This window comes from Dendrobates tinctorius, unplaced genomic scaffold (assembly GCF_039654945.1).
Source record: "Dendrobates tinctorius isolate UK_male_01 unplaced genomic scaffold, ASM3965494v1 ptg000159l, whole genome shotgun sequence".
In the NCBI taxonomy this organism is placed as follows: domain Eukaryota; kingdom Metazoa; phylum Chordata; class Amphibia; order Anura; family Dendrobatidae; genus Dendrobates; species Dendrobates tinctorius.
In genome coordinates, this window is record NW_027361826.1 from 9758195 (window position 1) to 9781545 (window position 23351).

Genomic DNA, 23351 nt, shown 5'->3' on the forward strand with positions numbered 1-23351 from the left:
TCGCTGATCTGTCACATGACAGCTATGTCCTCCCTGGGACAATGTAATAAAGTTAAAAAAAAAGTGTAAAAATAATAAAAAAAAAAATCGCTAAATGAATTAAAAAAAAAAAAAATTTCCCTAATAAATTAATTTTTTGGAAAAGAAACAAAACAATAAAAGTACACATATTTGGTATCGCCGCGTCCGTAACGACCCGCCCTATAAAACTGTCCCATTAGATAACCCCTTTAGCGAACCACTTAAAAAATAAAAATAAAAAACGAAGCAAAAAATAATGATTTATTATCATATCGCTGAACAAAAGTTCAATAACGCGCGATCAAAAAGACGCATATAAATATCTATGGTACCGCTGAAAACGTCATCTTGTCCCGCAAAAAACTAGCCACCATACTGCATCATCAGCGGAAAAATATAAAAGTTATAGCTCGCAGAATAAAGCGATGCAAAAATAATTATTTTTTATATAAAATTGTTTTCATTGCATAAAAGCGCCAAAACATAAAAAAAGACATAAATGAGGTATCGCTGTAACCGTACTGACCCGAAGAATAAAAGCGCTTTATCAATTTTACCGCAGGCAGAACGGTGTAAACGCACACCCCAAAAGAAATTCTTGAAATGCTGGTTTTTGTTCATTCTGCGTCCCAAAAATCGGAATAAAAAGCGATCAAAAAATGTTACGCACCCGAAAATGATACCAATAAAAACGTCAACTCGTCCCGCAAAAAATAAGACCTCACATGACTCTGTGGGTCAAAATACGGAAAAATTATAGGTCTCAAAATGTGGTGATGCAAAAACTATTTTTACAATAAAAAGCGTCTTTTAGCGTGTGACAGCCGCCAAACATAAAAACCGCCATAAATAGTAAATCAAACCCCCCCCCCCGTTATCACCCCCTTAGTTAGGGAAAAACAATAAAATTAAAAAAATGTATTTATTTCCATTTTCCCATTAGGTTTAGGGCTAGGGTTAGGGCTGAGATTAGGGTTAGGGGTGTGTTGGGGTTAGGGTTGGAGTTATAATTGGGGGTTTCCACTGTTTGGGCACATCAGGTGCTCTCCAAATGCAACATGGCATTTGATCTCAATTCCAGCCAATTCTGCGTTGAAACAGTCAAATGGTGCTCCTTCCCTTCCAACCTCTGCCATGCGCCCAAACAATGGTTTACCCCCATATATGGGGTATCAGCCTACTCAGGACAAATTGCAAAATAACTTTTGGGGTCCAATTTCTACTGTTGCCCTTAGGAAAATAAAAAATTGGGGGCAAAAATATCATTTTTGTGGAAAAAAATATGATTTTTACATTTTCATGCCTGGGCGTTATAAGCTTCTATGAAGCACTGGGGGGTTCAGAGTGCTCACCACACATCTAGATAAGTTTCTTAGGGGATCTAGTTTCCAAAATGGGGTCACTTGTGGGGGGTTTCCACTGTTTAGGTACATCAGGGGCTCTCCAAAGGCAACATGACACTAGCAGACCATTCCATCAAAGTCTGCATTCCAAAACGTCACTACTTCCCTTCCGAGCCCCGACGTGTGCCCATACAGTAGTTTTCTCCCACATATGGGGTATCCGTGTACTCAGGACAAATTGGACAACAACTTTTGGGGTCCAATTTCTCCTGTTACCCTTGGGAAAATAAAAAAATTGGGGACTAAAAGATCATGTTTGTGGAAAAAATATGATTTTTTTTATTTTCACGCTAAGGCGTTATAAGCTTCTATGAAGCACTGGGGGGTTCAAAGTGCTCACCACACATCTAGATAAGTTCCTTAGGGGTTCTAGTTTCCAAAATGGTGTCACTTGTTGGGGGTTTCCACTGTTCAGGTACATCAGGAGCTCTCCAAAGGCAACATGACACCAGCAGACCATTCCATCAAAGTCTGCATTCCAAAACGTCACTACTTCCCTTCCGAGCCCTGACGTGTTCCCATACAGTAGTTTTCTCCCACATATGGGGTATGAATGTACTCAGGACAAATTGGACAACAACATTTGGGGTCCAATTTCTCCTGTTACCCTTGGGAAAATAAAAAAATTGGCGACTAAAAGATCATGTTTGTGGAAAAAATATGATTTTTTTATTTTCACGCCCGGGCGTTATAAGCTTCTATGAAGCACTGGGGGGGTTCAAAGTAATCACCACGCATGTAGATAAGTTCCTTAGGGGATCTAGTTTCCAAAATGGGGTCACTTGTGGGAGGTTTCCACTGTTTAGGTACATCAGCAGCTCTCCAAAGGCAACATGACACCAGCAGACCATTCCATCAAAGTCTGCATTCCAAAACGTCACTACTTCCCTTCCGAGCCCCGATGTGTGCCCATACAGTAGTTTTCTCCCACATATGGGGTATCAGGGTACTCAGGACAAATTGTACAACAATTTTTGTGGTCCAATTTCTCCTGTTACCCTTGAGAAAATAAAAAAATTGGGGACTAAAAGATCATGTTTGTGGAAAAAATATGATTTTTTTATTTTCATGCCTGGGCGTTATAAGCTTCTATGAAGCACCGTGGGGGGGGGGTTCAAAGTTCTCACCACACATCTAGATAAGTTCCTTGGGGTGTCTAGTTTCCAAAATGGTGTTATTTGTGGGGGGTTTCCACTGTTTTGGAACATCAGGGGCTTTCCAAACGCGACATGGTGTCCGATCTCAATTCCAGCCAAAAAAGTCAAATGGTGGTGCTTCCCCTCCGAGCTCTGCCATGCGCCCAAATAGTCGTTTACACCCACATATGGGGTATCAGCGTACTCAGGACAAATTGCACTATAACTTTTATGGTCCTGTTACCCTTGGAAAAATAAAAATTGAGGGTGAAAAGATCATTTTTGTGGAAAAAATATGATTTTTTAATTGTACGGCTGTACGTTATAAACTTCTGTGAAGCCCTTGTGAGTTCAAAGTTCTCACCACATATCTAGATAAGTTCCGTTGGGGGTCTAGTTTCCAAAATGGGGTCACTTGTGGGGGGTTTCCACTATTTAGGTACATCAGGGGCTCTTCAAACGTGACATGGCATCCGATCTGAATTCCAGCCAATTTTGCATTGAAAAAGTCAAACGGCGCTCCTTCCCTTCTAAGCTCTGCCATGCGCTGAAACAGTGGTTCCCAACCACATATCAGGTGTCAGCGTACTCAGGACAAATTGCACAATAACTTTTCCAGTCTAATTTCTCCTGTTACCCTTGGTAAAATAAAAAAAATTGGACCTGAAGTAATTTTTTTTGTGAAAAAAAGTTAAATGTTCATTTTTTTTTTTAAACATTCAAAAAATTCCTGTGAAGCACCTGAAGGGTTAATAAACTTCTTGAATGTGATTTTGAGCACCTTGAGGGGTGCAGTTTTTAGAATGGTGTCCCTTTTTGGTATTTTCTATCATATAGACCCCTCAAAGTGACTTCAAATGTGATGTGGTCCGTAAAAATAAAATGGTGTTGCAAAAATGAGAAATCGCTGGTTAACTTTTAACCCTTATAACTTCCTAACAGAAAAAAATTTTGGTTCCAAAATTGTGCTGATGTAAAGTAAACACGTGGGAAATGTTACTTATCAAGTTTTTTGTGTGCCATATCTCTGTGATTTAAGGGCATAAAAATTCAAAGTTGGAAAATTGCGAAATTTTCAAAATTTTCGCCAAATTTCTGTTTTTTTCACAAATAAACGCAAGTTATATGAATGAAATTTTAGCACTAACATGAAGTACAATATGTCACAAGAAAACAATGTCAGAATCACCGGGATCCATGGAAGCGTTTCAGAGTTATTACCTCATAAAGGGACAATGGTCAGAATTGTAAAAATTGGCTCGGGAATTAACATGCAAACCACCCTTGAAGGGAAAGGGGTTAATGGCTAACTGAAGAGATCGTAACAAATTCCAAGCTTTTGAGACTACTCAGGTCTCTTCATCAGGCATTTCGCCAATACAAAATATGAAAAATCACATATTTGTACACAACACAGCACAGAACTGTCATTATGGGAGAATGATAAACAGTTGTGTCCATGAATATTGGAACAGTTTGTAGATAAGAAGTGTGAAAGTTTTAGTGTCCTCTGATTGGGGTCTGGCTCTGTGTTGTGATGCCCCCACAAGGTCTGAAGAGCAAATTCCTTAATTAATGTAAAAAGACTTAAATCCATGCGACACATTCATTCCTGCACTGAGTGTGTCAAAGGTTGCCGCAAGACTATACTCCCAGACTCTCCTGTCTCTCTGAGATTTGAAATTACCTTTCAATACAAGTAATTTCAGGCCCATGGTGCTGTGATCAAGCATACAAAAATTTTTGGCCATAGGTAGATCCATTTTTTTCTCTTATTGTGTGGTGGTGAGAATTCATCCTTGTTCTAAGCTTTTGCCCAGTCTCCCCCACATACAGACCCCCAGTCGGACAGTTGAAATTTGGGGTTTCAGACCTATTCAAACATTATCAGATTTGTGGTTCACAAAATACAAAACTTCCCAGCACCATTTCCCACACTTCTAAAGCATCAGTGCACAGGCTAACATCATTTTGCATTGCTGCTCAGGCCTCCTCACAATACCCTGCAGCCATGACCTCTAGTGGATTATCAAACACTGTCCAGTGGAGGTCAGTACCTGAGCAATCACCAATCAAAGGTTCCCAGTGGAGCACAGTTTATATGGCAGAGTTATTTTCCATCTCCAGAGTCACTGGGTAAGTATCTCTCTTCGGTAGAGTGTAAGCTCTTATGGACAGCAGGGTGCACTCTCTCTGTCTCCTGTAGAAGTGTAAGCTGTTGTAAGCTGTTATGACTAGCAGGGTCCTCTCTCTTTCCCTCTCTCTCGGGTGTAGAGTATAAATTCTTAGTCAGTGGGGCCCTCTCTCTCCTGTAGGGTGTAATTTCTTATGATCAGTAGGCTCCTCTCTCTCCTGCAGAGTATTAGCTCTTATGAACAATGGGTTACTTTCTCTCTTTCTTGTAGAGTGTAATCTCTTATAGTCATTGGGGTCCTCTCTCTTTCTGTCTCTCCAGTGGAGTGTAAGTTGTTATGGTCAGCAGGGTCCACTTTGTCTCTCGTAAATACAGAAACATAATGATTAAATACCCTACAGTAAAAAAATAAACATCATAGTGCATGAAAATAATATCAAAAGCCATATCACCACTTCACGGTGACCCTAATTGGGATGGTCCTAACTCTAATATTAAAAACATTACCATTTGTCAAGTGACATGAATGTGGATGAGTGCTGGGAAGGACTGGACCCAGCTGGTAGACACATAGCCATGGGGGACTACATCAATATAAAGTCCAGCTCAAACAAAAGGCAGGTCACACTTTTATATGCACATGGTGTAAACAGACTGAAAAAACCCCTGAAGATCTGAACTGGGATGCAGACTGTTGTGCATGCAGAATGTAAGTGCATGTTCACACAGGCCAAAACACTAAGACAGAAACATAATGATTAAATACTCTGCCGTAAATAAATAGCATAGTGCATAAAAATAGTATAAGGTACTTAGTTAACATGTTTTTTGCTCAAAAAAAGTCATTCCATCACTTCATGGTGCATCCAGTCCTTCTCAGCCCTTATCCACACGCATGTCACTTGACAAACGGAAAGGTTTTTTTTTTAAATTAGGACCATCCCAATTAGGGAAACCTTGAAGTTGTGGGATGGCTTTTGCATTTTTTTTTAATTAAAAAACATGTTAACTAAGTACCCTATATTATTTTCATGCACTGCTGTTTATTTATTTACTGCAGGGTATTTAATCATTATGCTTCTGTGTTTGTTTTTTTTCTGTTCTTTAGCCAGTGTGAACGTGCACTTAAATACTGCATGCACACCAGTCTGTATCCCAGTTCAGATCTTTGTTTTTTTTTTCTCTCTCTCTCTCTTTTCTGTAGAGCAGAGTTCCCCAACTCCAGTCCTCAAGGCCCACCAACAGATCATGTTTTCAGGATTTCCTTAGTATTGCCAGGTGATAATTGCATCACTTGTACAATACAAGGGAAATCCTGAAAACATGACCTGTTGGTGGCCTTGAGGACTGGAGTTGGGGAACTCTGCTGTAGAGTATAAGCTCTTATGGTCAGTATGGTTCTTTCTCTCTTTCTTGTAGAGTGCAAGCTCTTATATTAGTGGTGGTCCTCTCTATTTCTCTCTACTGTGGAGTGTGTTATTTTTGTCAGCGGTGTCCTCTCTCTCTCTTCTGTAGAGTGTATGCTCTTATAGTCAGAGGGGTCTTTTCTCTCTTTCTTATAGAGTGAAAGCTCTTATGGTCAGGGGGGTCCTCTTTCTCTCCTTTAGAGTGTAAGCTCTTGTTATCTGCAGGGTCCTCGCTCTCTCTTTTTTGGTGGTAGAGTGTAAGATCTTACAGTCAGTGGGGTCCTTTCTCGCTCCTGTAGAGTGTAAGCTCTTAAGGTCAGTGGGGTCCCTGCTTTCTTTCTCTCTCCTGCAGAAAACCGGACTCCTTCCCAGAAAACGCGCATTACTGCCACGATTTTTGCCGCAATTTTTTCCGGAGCGTCCCCAGACACATAGAAAATAGCAAGAAATGCGGAATTTACAGCGAAATTAATGAGCATGCTGCGTTTTTTTTACCGCAAAGCGGTTTTTTCATGCATCAATATGCACAAAAGGTGCAAAATGCATTAAAATGAATGGGAAGCTTCATTTAGGCGTTTTTTGGTAAATCCGCGGGAAAACCGCGAAAAAACCGCTGTGTGTGAACACAGCCTTATAATCAGCAGAATTCTCTCTCTCATCTATAGAGTGTAAGCTCTTATGGTAAGCAGGGTTATTTGCCTTTCTCCTGTCCCTCATGTGTATTTTCCCACCAATTACAAACTTTCTTTTTTAAATCAAGTACATTTTTTATTAAATTTTATTTTGTTAAAATCCGCCAAAATGGCGGAAAGCGGATCCGTTGTTAACTGATGTGAACGGATGCCACCGGACCGTTTTTTTGACGGATCCGCCGAATGAAGAATTTTAAAGGAACCGCTGCCCGGGAGAGAGAGAGAGAGAGAGAGAGAGAATTTTTTCTGTCCGCCAGAAATGATTTCAGGGTTACATTTCTGCCTGACTTCATTCCTTCAGGCATGCGCACTATAAAAATGCGGATCCTGCAGCACAAAAAACGTTACATGGTCCGTCCAGGCATCTCGGCGGACGCAAAAAAATTGACGGATCCGCAAAAAAACAGATCCAACGGATGGCCATCCGTCAAGATCCGCCGGTAATGCAAATCAATGGGGAAAAAAACGGATCCGCCAAAAAAAATGGCGGATCCGGTTTTTTGCAAAAATGGCGGATTTTGACTGATGGTCAAAAACGGAAGTGTGAAACAGGCCTTATCAGGTGGCAGGCCTCTCTTAATTAGATCAGCTCCATTACCTCCTGTAACCACCAGAGGGAGCCCAGAAAGAGAACTCGCGACCCCTCTGTCAATATAACCAGCTCCACTACCTTCACTAGTAACCAGAGGTAGGCCAGAAAGTGAATTCACAACAGTACCCCCCCTTGAGGAGGGGTCACCGAACCATCATCCACGCCACCAGGCTGATCAGGATCGGCCCGGTGAAAAGCACGAACCAATCTATCGGCATGAATGTCAGAAGCAGAGACCCAAGAATTATCCTCCTGGCCATAACCCTTCCATTTGACCAAGTACTGGAGTCTCCGTCTAGCCAAACGAGAATCCAATATTTTCTCTACCTCATATTCCACATTGCCTTTAACCAATACAATACAATACAATGGAGACACAACCTTCATAGGAATATTCTTTGACGACAACCAAACCATATCACCCACTTTAAACCGGGGACCAATGGTCCTATGCCGATTGGAAAACCGTTGGGCTTTTTCCTGAGAGAGGGACAACTTATCCACCACTTGGTCCCAAATCTGCTGCATTGTCTCTACCACAGTGTCCACACTTGGGCAGGTCGAAGATTCCTCTTGCCCTGAAGAAAATCGAGGATGAAACCCAAAGTTACAGAAAAAGGGCGACATCAAAGTGGCAGAACTAGCTCTATTGTTTAGCGCGAATTCGGCCAAGGGGAAAAATGAGACCCAGTCATCGTGATCAGCAGATATAAAACATCTCAAATAGGACTCAAAAGTCTGGTTTGTTCTCTCAGTCTGCCCATTGGTCTGAGGATGAAACGCAGAGGAGAAAGATAACAATTCCCAGATTGGAGCAAAAGGTTCTCCAAAATCTGGAAACAAACTGGACTCATCTGTCCGACACAATGTTCTCAGGAATCCCATGCAACCGAACCACCTGTTGTAAAAACAAGGGCACCAACTCTGAAGAAGATGGCAACTTTGGGAGTGGTACAAGATGGATCATCTTAGAAAATCTATAACAAATCACCCAGATTACAGTCATTCTCTGAGAGACAGGAAGATCAGAAATAAAATCCATTGAGATATGGGTCCATGGCCTCTAGGGCACCGGCAGGGGCATCAACAACCCACTTGAACGAGAACAGGGTTTAGACTGAGAACAAGTCCCACAGGACTGCACAAAATTCCCGACATGACGAGATAAGGCAGGCCACCAAAAAGACCGACTCACCAAATCTCTGGTACCAAAAATACCTGGATGACCAGCCAACACATAGCAATGAATTTCAGACATTACTCTCTTCCTCCACTGGTCAGGAACATACAATTTTCCCATAGGGCAATGCTCAGGTTTGTCCTCCTGAAATTCCTCCAGGGCACGTCTCAAATCGGGCGAGATGGCGGAAAGAACTACCCCCTAACCTAGAATGGTAGTAGGCTCGGTCACAATAAGAGAATCCGCAAAGAAACTCCTAGAAAGGGCGTCCGCCTTAACATTCTTAGTGCCTGGAAGAAAAGAGACCACAAAATTAAAACGCGTGAAAAACAAGACCCACCTAGCCTGTCTAGGATTCAAGCGTTTGGCTGATTCAAGATAAATAATAATAATAATATAATAATAATACATTTTATTTTTATAGCGCCGACATATTCCGCAGCACTTTACATTTCAGAGGGGATTTGTACAGACAATAGACATTACAGCATAACAATAATCACCTACAGTAGATTATAACAAATAACAAGAGGAGTGAGGGCCCTGATCGCAAGCTTAAGATAAATCAAATTCTTATGGTCAGTGAGGACCACAACTTGATATTTAGCTGTGGCGCCCCAAGGAGTATGGCCGCCTCAAGGGGAGGGTAATGCCAGGCTTGGAGGCAATGATGGGTCTCTCTCACAGTCAATCCATACATGCAACACAGTTCCACTCCAGGCCAGCAGGGCGAACTCTGAACCAGGATTAAGGGGAGGGTGCTCCCTGAGGACCAAGAGGAAGGAGTGGTCAGTTATTCTGCGGAGGGTGAAGTGTGCAGACGCGGAGAGAGAAGCTGGAGGTTGAGCTAGGAAGAGAGGGAGAGCTCCCTCAGCTTGTGAGTGCACAAACTGGACCCTGGTCTCCATGGCTGTACGGATACTAACGGTCCTACAGCAGATACCCGAGGAGTAGGAGGCTGTAAATGCCCTACTCCCATCTAAGACTTGAGGCACAACGGCAGCTTGGATAGAGGGCCAGGACTCAGAGAGCGAGGAGTCCCCGAGAGAGGCTACAGCTATCTGCCGTGCAAGTAAGGTTCTTGGGAACATCTGACAGGAGGAACTTCAGAGTAACTTAGTACTGGAGTGCTTCATTCAAACCAGCGTTAGGAAGGAGACTGCACAGCCCGTCTGCTGAGAGAGAATCCCTGAATTGCTTACAGACTAGCCTGCTCCGTTACCATCTGTAATCAGGACCCTGGACTGCAGTTATCAAGTAAAGGTACAGAAATTGCACCCCGCTGTGTCTTGTCTGCTTCTTACCCTTACGGCACTGCTACATCGCCGTGCCAACAACCTCCACACTGCCCTGGGACTATAGCTACACCTGTGGGGAGCTATTACATCTTTGCTGCACCATACCATCAGTCCCAGCGGATCTGTCTGCAGCGTCGGCTTAGCATCTCCCTTGCCGAACACCACAGGTGGCGTCACAAACTATTCCATTCCATTAACTACATTCCCCCATTACTTGGGCGCCCAGGGCCACGGTCCGGGTCACTGCTGCTGTGACACATCCCACTGACACTGGCCCGGTACCGAGTACCCCACAGCCCTGGGAGGGCAACCCAATTTGGCGTCACGAACAGGATTACGGAGCCCGGTATCCCCGGGTCCTGTGTGGCATAGACTGTGTTTGTGCAAAAAGACTGTGTGTGAAATTGGCGCCAGTTAACGCCATTGCCGCGCTGCTTGGCGCGCGCGGGAAGAAAGAGGCAGGCCTTCATGGGCGGAGCCTGCCGCAGAGCGTGAAGAAGCGAAGTGCCGCGCGGGAAGAGAGGACAGCGTGCGAGAGAAGGAGGAGCTGAGGCCTACAGCCCGGAGCATCGGGCCTGTGAAGCGGCCGCCGGTGAGCTCACACAACCCCCGGCCCTGGCTAACGTTAACTAGGGGTGAGAGAAGATGTCCGCGCCAAGCGGCGATGCAGCGGCAGGCGCCATTGCCAACCCCGTAGCACCGCTAGGAGGAGCACCGCTGTCTATGCCCTACATACCGAGAGCGGCCTGGCTACCGCAGTACTCTGGTGAGTCACATACCCTGAGTGAATTTAAAGAGAGACTGTGCAGTTTGTTTAAAAGTATACCCTCTGACTGAGAACCATAAAGTGAATATCCTGATTGGACAGCTAACAGGTGCAGCACAGAGAGAGGTGAAAGCCTGGCAGGACACTGATAAAGAGACTGTTGCAAAGATCCTGGCCAAGCTGAGGAGCACCTTTGACACTCGCACTGCAGCTGAAATCAAGATGAAGTTCTTTGGCTGTAAACAGAAGGCGCAGGATAGTATCAGGGACTATGCTCTCAATCTGCAGGAGGCGCTGCGAGCAGTTAAGCAAGTTGATCCTGACAATGTGAAAGAGGAAGATAAACTGTTAAAGGAGCAGTTCATTGAAGGACTCCTATCCTGTACCCACAGAGGACAGTTGCATATTATAACCCTGCAAAACCCTAATCTGGACTTTGCTGCTTTTAAGGACAGGGCTATTCGGGTACTGCAGGAATCCACTGACAGCCATCCAGCGCCCCCTAGGTGCCCAGCGATCGCCTACCATCAGGAAGCAACATCTTTTCCTTCCATCCCTGTGGAGGCTGATGCACAAACTCTGGATAAAGATCCAACTGAGGAGCTGCGTCTTCAGGTCCAGGAGTTGACCAAAGGAATGGCTGCACTTACTAAAACCGTGCAGTCCCTACAAGTGTCCTCCAAAGAAAAGATCCAGCTTGCTTCCAGTCCAGAGGATGTCCCATGGCTCCGGAGTAGGAGAGCCCCGCCACTTCGAGGGAGGAACAACGACTGTTATGACCAGGACGGATGTCTCATCTGTCGTCGCTGCTTCAAGGCAGGCCATCTTGCAAGATATTGTCCTTTAAACGAGCAACCCCTGGGGCAGAGGGCCAACCCCCAGGAGTAGGATCCCCAGGCCCAAGGAACTGGAGAGCCAAGTATGTTGGAGGGAGACCAATCCTTCCAGTGGTGATTGACAGCATCCCCATGAACGCTTTGCTGGACACTGGCTCCCAGGTGACCACTATGCCGTACATTCTATAGAAGAGGTATTGGGCTGATTCAAAACTTACCCGTGGCCCCACTGAAGAACTGACAGTAGTTGCTAGTAATGGTCAGTCTTTACCGCAGATAGGATGTAAAGAAATTGCTGTTAAAGTGAAGTCTCAAGGTTTAATAGTTGTTGATATTGATTGACGTGAATGTAATCCCATGATGACTCTTGGTACAAATGTCATTGAAAACTGTCTGTCCGAGGTTATTGTCTTGTTGCAACAGGTGGCTGAGACTGCTGGTTCCGGAGAACAACGAGTCCTGCAGAAGGAGATCCGAGCCCTGATGCAAAGGCAACAGGTAGAACTCTCTGGCGGAGAGATTGGCAGTGTCAGAGTGAGTGATGCTTTTCCCATTGCAATACCCCCCAGATGTGAAATGTTGGTTTGGTGTCGGGCAGCTATAGGTCTTAGAGGGAGAGATTACCAGGCGTTGGTAGAACCAGTATACTCCGAGAGCAGGCCCACTGTCCTGACAGCCAGAGGGGTGGTTGATGTACGAAAAGAGAGAGTATCTGTATGTCTTTTGAATTGTGGGGAAGAGGAAGCCACAATACCTCGGTACGCCACAGTTGCTAAGCTGCTCACCGTTAATAACAACTCTTTGCAGGCAGCAGAACCCTTGGTCTCATCCGATCAGGTGGAGGACAATGGCTCTGTGAAGCAGCCAGATGAGTGGTGTCAGCAACTGCAGGTGGGAACTGACTCTACACCTTCATACCAGAAAAATGGGGTTTACAGAGTGACACAAGAGTATGAGCGGGTATTCAGCAAACACCCACTAAATTTTGGGCAGGCAAAAGGGGTTTAACATCATATCCCCACGGGAGACCATCCACCCATAAAGGAGAGGTACAGACCTACACCCCCAACACAATACTACCAGTGTGCTATGTTGAGGGAGATGAAGGAGGCAGGGGTCATCAGAGACAGTTGTAGCCCCTGGGCAGCTCCGATAGTGTTTGTAAAGAAAAAGGATGGTACCATGAGAATGTGTGTTGATTACAGGAAAATTAACATCATTACACATAAGGATGCCTACCCATTACCCAGAATTGAGGAATCATTAGCTGCACTTAAAACTGCTGATTACTTTTCCACCTTGGATCTCACCAGTGGATATTGGCAGGTTCCCGTGGCAGAGGCAGACAAGGAGAAAACAGCATTTACCACTCCAATGGGTCTCTGTGAGTTCAATTATATGCCATTTGGGCTCTGCACTGCTCCAGGAACATTTCAACGGCTGATGGAGTGCTGCCTGGGACACATGAACTTTGAGACGGTCCTGTTGTACCTGGATGATGTCATTGTTTTCTCCAAAACCTACGAAGATCATCTGGAGCACCTGGCTGAAGTGTTTGAAGCTTTGTCCAATTTTGGCCTGTGGGTGAAGCCCTCCAAGTGCCACCTCCTGAAGCCCAAGGTGCAGTACTTGGTCATGTGGTCAGTGCAGAAGGTGTGGCACCAGATCCTGACAAAGTCACAGTCATCCGGGACTGGCCGAAGCCCAGCAACCTTCATGAAGTACGCCAATTCCTTGGACTGTAGGCAACTATCGAAGATTTAGCAAAGTCTTTACCGAAATAGCCACCCCTATGCAAAAACAGAAAAATTCCACCTTTGAATGGACTGAAGAGTTGGAGAGATCCTTCACTCGGCTGAAGATGGCTCTCACAGGTGACGAGGTCCTGGCTTACCCAGATTATGACAAACCCTTTGTGCTGTACACAGATGCTAGCAACGTGGGACTAGGAGCAGTACTGTCGCAGGTACAGAATGGGAAAGAAAGAGTGATCTACGCCAGCAGCAAGCTGCGCCCCACTGAAAGGAACCCTGATAACTACAGTTCTTTCAAGCTGGAGTTCCTTGCCATAGTCTGGGCTCTCACCGAAAGGTTCAAACATTACCTAGCCTCCGCCAAGTTCACTATCTTCACGGACAACAATCCATTGGCTCATTTGGACACTGCAAAACTGGGTGCACTGGAACAGCGATGGATGGCTCTGCTATCAAACTATGAGTTTACCATCAAGTACCGGGCAGGGCACAAGAATGCCAATGCTGATGCGCTGTCCAGAATGCCTAACCTACCAGATGCAGGAGAAGACCCGGAGGCTCTTGAAGAAATAGAGTTACCTCCCTTCCACCGGCCACTTGCAGCCCAGCGTGTTCAAGGAGTGAGAAACAGACGGTCTGGCTTGAAGGAGGTCACCCTGAATCTATTGCCCCATCATGACTGGGCCGAAACGCAAGATAGTGACCCTGCAGTCCACCTGGTGAAGGAAAGGATCGGGACAGTCAAAGAGCTCTGCTACTGCCAATCACCAAACAGCCCCTTGAGTTGGTAGCCCTGGACCATGTGAAGCTGGTTCCAAGCCGGTCAGGCTACATCTATGCACTTACCATTGTGGACCACTGCTCAAGATTGCTGGTAGTTGTGCCTGTCAAAGATCAGACAGCCAGGACAGCAGCCAGAGCATTCCAACAGCACTTCTGTAGACCACATGGGTATCCTGAAAGAGTGCTTATGGATCAAGGTCCAGCTTTCGAGGCAGAAGTATTACACAAATTCTGTAACCTGTATGTAAGAAGATCCTGACAACGCCGTATCACCCACAGACCAATGGCATGTGCGAGAAGATGAACCAGGTAGTGATGGATCTCCTGAAGACTTTGCCCTTGGAGGAGAGGAATCTGTGGCCAGAGAAGTTGCCCGATCTGGTAGACCTCTACAACCATATTCAAGTGAACTCTACCAACTGTACCCCGGCCTATTTAATGAGAGCCAGACCTGGTAAGCTGCCTATTGACTTAGACATGGGAGTCCTGACACCTGAAGTGGCGTCCCCAGATGGTGATTGGGACACGGAGAGGCAGCAACAGTACAGAAGAGTTCAAGAATGTGTGGAGAGGAGTTTGGCTCAGGCAAGACTAAAGCAGAAAAAGCTTTACAATCAAAATGCACCTGCTGTTCCTTTGTCGCCGGGAGAGCAAGTCTTGAAAAGGAAGAGAAGATTACACAAATTGGATGATCAGTGGGAAGCTGAACCTTATACCATTCTGCCCTCAAATTTTGATAATACTAAGGTATGCCTTGTTAGTAAAGATGGAGGAGAGACCTCAGCAGCGGTATCGAGAGATCATTTAAAGTTGTGTCCTGACTAGTTAAAAGAAAGAAGAGAGGAACCAGATAACATCCAGCCCATAGTGGAAGAAGAGAAGGTCAGCACAGTGCTTGGGGAATTCCCTGTGAATAGGACTAAAGTGAACGATGCTATAGTGGTGTCAGTGTTGCTGTTTCTCCAATTGGTAGCACAGGAAGATGTGACTCAAGAGAATCAGGAAAATCAGGTAGCAGATGCCACATCAGCAGTGGAGCCAGAGAACCCTCGCCCTGCCAGTGGTGAACCTGTTATGCCCCTGGAGAGTTCACAGACAGTCTAGTATCCCTGTGTTACATAGAACCCCCAGTAGTGTATCCAGTACATTACCCACTACACCAGTCTTACGCAGGTCTACCCGCACCACACAAGGAATACCACCCCTTAGATATCGCATATAGCAAGGTAAATGTAAATGTTGAAATTGTGTATGTATATAAGTAACTGTTTTTCAAGTTTTTGTGCCTACAGGTAACCTGTAAGAGTTTCCTTTGGAATTTATTTTATAGACACTGAACCACAGGACTTGTGTGTGGTCAAAAACTTTCACCATTTGCCCAGGAATGGACCATGGACATTGATGCTGGACTTATCATCATAGGATCATTTTTGAAGCACTTGGTTTTTGTAACTTTTCACTTTTAAATCTTGTACAATTATTATTGTCTAATTGTTTATATGTTCATGTTTTGTTCAGCCCAGGAGTGCTGACTTGCACTAGGGGGGAATGTGGCGCCCCCAGGAGTATGGCCGCCACAGTGGCTTTGCCTTCCTCCAGGGGAGGGTAATGCCAGGCTTGGAGGCAATGATGGGTCTCTCTCACAGTCAATCTATACATGCAACACAGTTCCACTCCAGGCCAGCAGGGGGAGCTCTGAACCAAAATTAAGGGGAGGGGTGCTCCCTGAGAGCCAAGAGGAAGGAGTGGTCAGTTAGTCTGCAGAGGGTGAAGTGTGCAGACGTGGAGAGAGAAGCTGGAGGTTGAACTAGGAAGGAGAGCTCCCTCAGCTTGAGAGCACGTGAACTGGAGTCTGGTCTCCACGGATGTATGGATACTAACGGTCCTACAGCAGATACCAGAGGAGTAGGAGGCTGTAAATGCCCTACTCCCATCTAAGACTTGAGGCACAACAGCAGCTTGGATAGAGAGCCAAAACTCAGAGAGCGAGGAGTCCCCGAGAGAGGCTACAGCTGTCTGCCGTGCAAGTAAGGTTCTTGGGAACATCTGACAGGAGGAACTTCAGAGTAGCTTAGTACTGGAATGCTTCATTCAAACCAGCATTAGGAACGAGACTGCACAGCCCGTCTGCTGAGAGAGAATCCCTGAATTGCTTCCAGGCTAGCCTGCTCCGTTACCATCTGTAATCAGGACCCTGGACTGCAGTTATCAAGTAAAGGTACAGAAATTGCACCCCGCTGTGTCTTGTCTGCTTCCTACCCTTATGGCACTGCTACATCCCCGTGCCAACCACCTCCACACTGCCCTGGGACTATAGCTTCACCTGTGGGGAGCTATTACATCTTTGCTGCACCATACCATCAGTCCCAGCGGATCTGTCTGCAGCATTGGCTTAACATCTCCCTTGCCAAACACCACAGGTGGCGTCACGAACTATTCCATTCCATTAACTACATTCCCTCATTACTTGGGCGCCCAGGGCCACGGTCCGGGTCACCGCTGCTGTCACACATCTCACTGACACCGGACCGGTACCGAGAACCCCACAGCCCTGGGAGTATGACCCATAGCTACCTCCAACCAATGTCTCCACTCTTCAAATGCCCATTTCATGGCCAACAATTCCCGATTCCTCACGTCATAGTTACATTCAGATGGGGAGAATTTTCGAGAAAAGAAGGCACAGGGATTCATTTTAGAAGTCACAGTATCTTTTTGGGACAAAACAGCTCCTGCACCAATCTCAGAAGCATCTACCTCCACATGAAATGGAAGCGAGACATCAGGTTGTCGTAGAACCGGAGCAGAAGTGAATCTCCGCTTAAGCTCTTGAAATGCCGAAACTGCCTCTGGAGACCAATTCACCACGTCAGCGCCCTTTTTGGTCAGATCAGTCAGTGGTTTGACAATACCAGAAAAATTACCTATACATTTACGATAGAAATTAGCAAAACCCAAAAACTTCTGGAGAGCCTTCAAAGAAGTTGGCTGAACCCAATCATAAATGGCCTGTACCTTGGCCGGGTCCATTTCAATAGCCGACGGAGACAAAATAAATCCCAAAAATGAAATCTTCTGTACACCAAAGAGGTATTTCGATCCCTTAACATACAGGGAATTTTCCCTCAAAATCCGGAACACGGTCCGGACATGTTCCACATGAGAATCCCAATCACTGGAAAAGCTCAAACTATCATCCAGATAAATGATCAAAAACTTATCCACAAAGTCCCGGAAAATATCGTTCATAAAAGATTGGAAGACAGAAGGGACATTAGTGAGCCCAAAAGGCATCACCAGGTACTCAAAATGTCCCTCCGGAGTATTAAATGCCATCTTCCATTCATCCCCGTGCTTGATGCGAATAAGATTATATGCCCCCTTGAGGTCAAGCTTGGTAAACCAGTAGGCACTTTTAACTCTGGAAAATAAATCAGAATTCAGGGGTAACGGGTACTGATATTTAACAGTGATTTTGTTAAGGGAACGATAGTCAATACAAGGCCTTAATGAACCATCTTTCTTGGTCACAAAAAACCCCCCAGCACCTAAGGGTGAAGAGGATGGTCTAATATGACCCTTCTCCAATGACTCCTTGATATAAGATCGCATAGCATCATGCTCAGGTACCGATAAGTTGAAAAGCCGACCCTTGGGAAATTTACACCCGGGCATTAACTCAATTGCACAGTCATAACTCCTATGAGGAGGGAAAGATGCAGACTTACTCTCACTAAATACATCAGAAAAATCAGCCAATTAATCAGGAATATCTTGAGACTGGGGAGAGGTGGAGAAAACAGGAGTGTCACTAAGAACACACTGACAACCCCAACTAACCACAGACACAGATTTCCAATCCAAAACAGGATTATGAGTTTGCAATCAGGGAAAACCCAGAACAATAGTATCATACAAATTGTGCAACACCAAAAATTTACAATTTTCATGGTGGTCCGGGGCGACCCGCATTATTACCTGGGTCCAAAACTGGGGTTTATTCTCCGCCAAAGGAGTAGCATCAATAGGGATAGGAGTCCGCAGGGGTATCATAGGAAAACCACAACGTTTAGCAAAGTCCAAAACCATCAGATTCAAAGCTGCTCCTGAATCTACAAAAGCCTTAGCGGAAAATGTAGATAAGGAACAGATCAAAGTAATTGCCAAAAGGAACTTAGGCTGTACACTGCCCACAGCAAATGTGTACGCAAAACGTTTCTCTCGTTTTGGGCACACAGAAATAGTATGAGAGGCGTCCCCACAAAAAAAGCACAGCTTATTACGCCTTCTAAATTCCTGACGTTGCACCCTTGACAAAACCCCATCACATTGCATGGGTTTAGACGTTTGTTCAGATGGCGGCAACGCCTCTCGTGTAGTTTTACGTTCACGTAAACGCCAATCAACTTGAATGGCTAATGACATAGAATCATCAAGACCAGAGGGAACAGGAAATCCCACCATAACATCTTTTATGGTTTCTGCCAAACCCTTCCAAAAGAGAGCTGCTAAGGCACCGTGATTCCATGTAGTAAGGACCACCCACTTTCGGAATTTTTGATAGTATAACTCTGCAGAATACTGACCTGGTTCAGTGCCAAAAGGGTTCTCTCAGCATGATCAATAGCATTAGGTTCATCATACAACAACCCCAAGGCTTGAAAAAATGCGTCCACATTAGTCAGAATAGGATTTCCAGGTGTCAGAGAAAAAGCCCAATCCTGGAGATCGCCGCGCAGCAAGGAGATGACAATTTTAACCTGCTGCACAGAGCTCCCCAATGAGTTAGGCTTCAAGGCAAGAAATAGTTTACAATTATTCTTAAAATTCAAAAATTTAGACCGATCCCCAGAAAACACATCAGGGAGTAGGGATTTTTGGTTCAACAGCAGGTGATTGAGCGAGATAGGTGGAAATTCCCCGCACTTCAGCAGCAAGCTGCTCAACACGATCAGACAATTGCTTAATCTCCATTAAAGAAAAAATCCTCCTAACGGCCCCAGAGAAAGAGAGGAAAAAATATATATATATATAAAAAAAAAATTCTGACACTTTTTTTTTTTTTTTTTTTTTTACAATTCTCTCCTGCTTTTGAGTACCCTAGAATCTGCGGTTTAGGCTGGTGATTCTGTTATGATTGGGTCACCGAGGAGGAAAGCAAGACCAAGCTAAGCCACAGAAAACCAGAGAGGACTCTGGTTCAACCCTGCAAAAAATGTCCAACACGTCTGATAGAAAAATACTGAAATCACTAGACTTCGCCCACTATATCAGCACTCTGGCATATTCTGAAAGCAGAGCAAAAAGAGGCCAATCTAATAAGGGACAAAAACAAACTGGCACAAGCAGTAACATAAGGATGGAAATTCAGCACAGCCCCAGCCGGGGCTGGCTGACCACACAAAACTGAATAGACAAAACCAAATCAAATGTGAACAATAGCAAAGAACACTTAGCTTGAGCATGCAGGGACTGAACTGGAAACTAAGACCTCAGGAGGCAGGAAAAAATCACCAACAGGGATAGAGGGAGTCGGCTGTCTTAAATCCAATCAGAAACTCCAGATGTCCAATCATCCTCCTCATTATCAGGTGGCAGGCCTCTGTTAATTAGATCAGCTCCATTACCTCCTATAACCATCAGAGGGAGCCCAGAAAGAGAACTCGCAACCCCTCTGTCAATATAACCAGCTCCACTACCTTCACTAGTAACCAGAGGTAGGCCAGAAAGTGAATTCACAACAGCCGCCATAACCAAAAGTGCAGTACACAGAACAAAATGCACTTTATTATTTTTGGGAGCTGCCGGCTTTCAGCCATACAGACACACTGACACAGTTACAGGCACTATTCACAGCACTAAGCGTGGCAGGTGCAACCACTGACTGCCGACTCTTCAGTAAAAGAAACTGTTGGCTTTTTCCCTGAAGTGACTTCGCCGGCGGTCCTTCTTTTATTTTCGTGGCGGAGCCACCGATCTCTTTTACCAATATCTTCTATTCTAGAGAGAAGAACGAACTTGAACCCTGATGTGGTTAAAACAAGTGACATGACCCGGAACATGTGCACAGCAATGTCGTTTTAACATTGCTATGCATTATGTCCATTTTTTGCTGTGCTTTTGCAGGCAGCTTCTGAGTACAATCTGCCTGAAAATGAAATTGTATGCACATACTCTTTGGTTAGGTTTTAAGGCTTAGGTTTAACCTGTATGTTTCATATTGATTTGAAACATATTAGCAGAAAGATGTTGTGAATTATCATTGATCTACTTGTGCTTATCTATTTGTTGCGCAGACATGTGGACACAATGGACATGTGGACATGTGGACAAATTTTTATTTCATGCAAAGCCACTTCTCTAACCGCTCCCAATCCATTATAAGTGCTGTAAGGTGACTACTAGAGATGAGCGACTTTGCCTTTTTTAGGGTCGAGTCGGGTTTCATGAAACCCGACTTTCTCAAATGTCGAGTCGAACGAAATCGGCCGACTATAGGGAAAAGTCAGGAAAAGTCGAGAAACACGAAACCCAATGCAAGTCAATGGGGAGAAAAGTTGGCAGTGAGTGGAGGACTGTAAACACACCTGGCATGAATTTTAACCCTAGAGGCGGCGAAATCTCTCTCTCTTCTCTCTCTCTCTTATCTCTCTCCCTCTCCCTCTCTCTCTCCCTCTCTCTCTCTCCCACTCCCACTCCAGCTATGCTCCCACGATGCTACGCTCCGCTTCTCTCATTGGCTAAAAAAAGTCACGTGCAAGCATTCGGCGAAACCCGACTTTGGCGCTTGGGTCGCCGACCGCATGGCCAACTTCACACTGTGGTCGGGTTTCGTTTCATGAAACCCGACTTTGGCGAAAGTCGGCGACTTTTGAATCTGACCAACCTGTTTCGCTCAACTCTAGTGACTATCAGATACATAGTTGATAGGAAGTATGTATCACAGAGGTGGTTGTCCTCTGTGATGTAAACGTGGAGTAATGCTTTAGTACACAAAGTGCTAAGAGGCTTGGTTTATGCATTTGAGTAAGGTTTGCGGACAGTCTGACAGATGGGCGCGTCTGACTGCCGACATACCTCACCTCTGGGTGTGGTTAACATGTTAAAATGGAGTCTGTGTTTTACACATGGTCTGTGTGTGAAGAGGTAAGAAGGCCTCCTATGTGATGTCTCCAGACTGAGCCGTATACTGTATACTATCCAGTCTGTGTGTCCTGGACGGTCTCTAAAGTGATTTTGTTGGAAATGTTTACTTTGTTTTACCTGCACTGAAAGGCTGTTTATTTCCCTTTGCTTGTGGAATGTTTTATGAAGCACCAATAAACCAGTCTGGACATTTAAATGGAAACTGTTACTGTGTTACCTCACCACGCACCCAAATGAGTAGCATTCCCACAGTGCATACACAAAAATATTCTTCCTAACGAATTCCATTCCCACGGTGCTGCTTTTATGACGTCCACACACAGTATAACATCCCCACATTATCCCCCCAACACAAAATATGATGCCTTCTCAAACAGTATAATTCTGTCATAGCATTCCACCCCATACACAATATATTGCTTATATAGCACCCCACTTGCAAGCATCCTTGCTGATTTCTGCCGCTCAACTACCTGAGATCATGAGAAACTGGGTCTGAGCTGAAAAAGTAAATTAATGTGTATGCAAAATGTAAATGCATATGAACACAGAGAAACGAAAAACAAAACACAAAAGAAATCCTAAAATAAAAAAGTAAAAAATAAATTGCAAAAATTGCATGAAGGTAGTAATAATAATAAGGGTATTTAGTTAACATAATTTTGATCAAAATAATGTACAAGCCATCCCGCCATATCAGGCAACTCTTGTGGGACAGTCCTAACTCTTGTATTTCATAGAATCATAGAATTGTAGAGTTGGAAGGTACCTCCTGGGCCATCTAGTCCAACCCCCTGCTCAAAGCAGGATTCGCTAAATCATCCCAGACAGATGTCTGTCCAGCCTCTGCTTGAATACTTCTGTTGAAGGAGAACTAACCACCTCTTGTGGCAGCCTGTTCCACTCATTGATCACTCTAACTGTCAAAAAGTTTTTTCTATTATCTAATCTGTGTCTCCCCCCATTCAGTTTCATCCCATTGCTTCTAGTCTTTCCTTGTGCAAATGAGAATAAAGATGATCCTTCTACAATGTGACAGCCCTTGAGATATTTGTAGACAGCTATTAAGTCTCCTCTCAGTCTTCTCTTTTGCAAGCTAAACATTCCCAAATCCTGCAACCTTTCCTCATAAGACAGGGTTTGCAGACTGGTCACCATTCTGGTCGCTCTTTTCTGAACTTGCTCCAGTTTGTTGATGTCTTTTTTAAAATGTGGCGCCCAAAACTGGACACAGTATTCCAGATGAGGTCTGACCAAAGAGGAGTAGAGGGCAATAATGACTTCACGTGATCTAGACTGTATGCTTCTGTTAATACATCCTAGAATTGCATTTGCCTTTTTTGTTGCTGCATCACACTGTTGACTCATATTCAGTCTGTGATCTATTAGTATACCCAAGTCTTCTTCACATGAGCTGTTGCTTAGCCCTATTCCTCCCATTCTTTTATGCTTTTTTCATTTTTATTGCCTAGATGTAGTACTTTGCATTTTTCCCTGTTAAAAACCATTCTGTTAGTTGCTGTGCCTCTGCTCCAATTTATTTATATCTTTTTGAATCCTCTCTCTCTCTTCTCTAGTATTAGCTATCCCTCCTAGCTTTGTGTCATCAGCAAACTTAATCAGTTTACCCTCAATTCCTTCATCTAAATCGTTGATAAAGATGTTCAACAATACCGGGCCCAGGACAGAGCCCTGTCGTACCCCACTTGAGACATTCTTCCAACTGGATGTTGTTATGAATGAGTCACCGAGGAGGAAAAAACAAAAAGCAAGCTAAGCCCAGAAAACCGGAGAGGTTGGTAACTAGCGGATTGCAGACCCCTGATCCTATCCACAACAACTAGCAGTAGCCGTGGAGCGTGCCTACGGTGGTCCTAGTCGCCTCGTCACGGCCGGAGAACTAAATAAGCCTAAAGAAAGAAAGGGAAAATCTAAACTGCCCCAGAGCAGACCCCAAAACAATAGACAGCCCCCAGCATGTATTGTCGGTGAAACAAGATGAAAACGCAGACACAGGTAGAAAGATAGGCTGAGCAAACGATGGGACCCTCGCTAACTAGAAAGGACAGGAAAGAAAAGCTGCTGTCTGCAATCACGCAAAAAACCCTGCCAAAAAGAATGTCCAACACATCTGATAGAAAAAGGCCCTGAAGTCGCTAGACTTCAAATCACTATATCACCACTCAGGTATATTCTGAAGACAG